A 2,408-nucleotide genomic window follows, 5' to 3' on the forward strand; every position below is an offset into this window, starting at 1 on the left:
GTCCTGCTTTGAGCAGGGGGTTGGACTAGATGACTTCCTATGGTTCCTTAAAACCCTAACTTTCTATATTAAGCTTTCCTATCACACCAGTATCACAGCTTCTAAAAATATTTTTGTGTTAACACAATGAGAAAAATAAGTCACTTTATTTTTTGGCTAGTTTCTTTCTTACAGTGAAGCCTGCTGATAACTACAGACAATGTGTAGGTGTGGTGGTGTGACTGATTCACTACATACACGTGTGTTAACATCAATCAGTAGAAGAGTTTATTTAAATATCTCTTCAAAGCCATGCCTTTATTTATTTGTTTTACTTGCATAGCCCTTGATTCTTGTCTACAGACTTGCCATGCCAATGGGGTATATGGCTTTATATTAAGCAGCTATCTGGAGATTCTCGTGATGTCTAATGAAATCCCTAAGAACAGAAGCTGGTGTAATTTTCCTTACACACCATTTGTGGTTCCCTATGGAGTAGGGCGGCCAGTGGTAGGAGGAGGCTAGGTTGGAAGTCACATTGCAGCTCCTAGCATCTGCTGTAGTTTCTATTAAAATTGAAGTGGAGTTCAGAACAGCCACCCTTGAGGCTGCCCTAAATCTCCATAGAGTTAAACTGGCCATTGAACATCTGCAGATCCAACCTGGAATAGCATCCACCAGCTTTTTTTAGGTCTTTGCTGTGGTTGGCAGAGAGTGGACACAATGTGCTTCAGGGTGGTGGGAGTGGGGCTTTTAAGTAGAGCGGCTTCCAAACAGCCACTAAGTAAAACACCGCAGCGTCATGTGTATTAAGACGCGCATTTTAAAAATGGCCACAAGATGCTTTATCTAAACCTCATTCGATCAGGCTTAGATAAAGTGCCCTACAGCCATTTTTTAAATGCCATGGGGCTTAATGTATATGACACTGTGGCACTTTGGAGTGTACTAATTAGAACGCCGATGAACACGTGCATAGGCAGCCAACAAGCCTGTTTTTGCTGTTCTACTGAGGATTGCAAGACACGTGAAAAAGGTGCTATTAAACCAACATAGGAAAATACAGAACAATAAGAATGACTGAATGTTGTCATCCGAAAGAAGCACTTTTCTTTGTCTGCCCAAATACAATAATTTCTTACTGCAGATTCTGTATAATCCCTTATCAGTGTTGCCACTTCTTCTGCTTTTATTTTGCCCAGCGTTCTGGCACACTCTGTATTCTAGTATTTTAAATCCCCAAATCTATTTTCCGGGTCAGCTGTGTCTGTTATTCCAATAATATTGTACTTGTCCTTGAAAAAGTATAACTCCAATTCAGCACTCTTACTCTGTTCCCACCATTTGTCTAGGAAGGATGGAGGGAAAGTCACAGATACAAAGAGCACACACATGCCAAGGACAGATTTTCTCTCTCGGTCATCCTTTGCTTTGTATCTTATTGTACACTTCATTGTTAATCAATTGATGCATTACCTTGGGACATAGACAGCTTCCCCGTACATTCATTGTCCTCAGTACCTACTCTAAATACATTTAAAAAAAAGTTGATTGACCAAATTATTTTCCCCATTAACATCCTGGATGTTTCTTTTCATACAGGTGAGGCATGGCAAGTTCAATGACAAGACACATGCCTACACACATTTTGCGCATTGTTCAAAAAACAACCAGAAAAGACAGAAATGCCCAAACTGAACTGGATTCCAGTCCCTTCATGGATGTGATAGCAGCCTACTCCACAAATTAGCCCATTGACTTAAACACATCTGGATACTCATTCAGCCTGAGGAATAGGACATAAGAACTGATCTTGTATGATTAAAATATTTAGAAGGAACATTTTCACTATAGGATTTTGTTTTGCTATGAAGTCCTGTGTACCTCATTCTGTCAACAGCTCTGCCTGTGTTATACCCATATCTTGACTAATGTCCTGGCAACTGAACATGGGAGCACCGGAGCTAAAAGCACAAGCTGCTACAGCTTGAGCCAAAGCTCTGTGAAAACCTCATATCCTCTGTGAACTGGGTACAGAGTTAGATTTGTAACACAAACTCACCAATCCAATCCTTGGACTGTTTTTTTCAGTGGTTTGTAGCCTTAGTTAACTACCTCATTGCTGAAGTCTACCTTATGCATGCGTTTTGAGCAGCTTTTAATTTAACACTTGAATAAAGATGCCAGAGGTGTATTTTGCCCCCTGATGTATGGCCTGAAAAGATTTAGAGATCAGATTTAATTTGTATCAGAAAACTACTCCCAATGTTCTTGTACTAACCAAGCCTGCCTTGGATTTGTGAAGATGGACTGGTAATCTTGGAAGAACAGACGGTCTCCTATTTCCAGCAGTTTCTCTTCTGGCCATGGTCAGAAATCAAGCAAAAAAAAAAAAAAAAATCATGAAGAACAACAAAAACAAACTTTTT

Source organism: Gavialis gangeticus, unplaced genomic scaffold (assembly GCF_001723915.1).
Source record: "Gavialis gangeticus isolate Ggan-Ray unplaced genomic scaffold, GavGan_comp1, whole genome shotgun sequence".
Classification (NCBI taxonomy): Eukaryota; Metazoa; Chordata; order Crocodylia; family Gavialidae; genus Gavialis; species Gavialis gangeticus.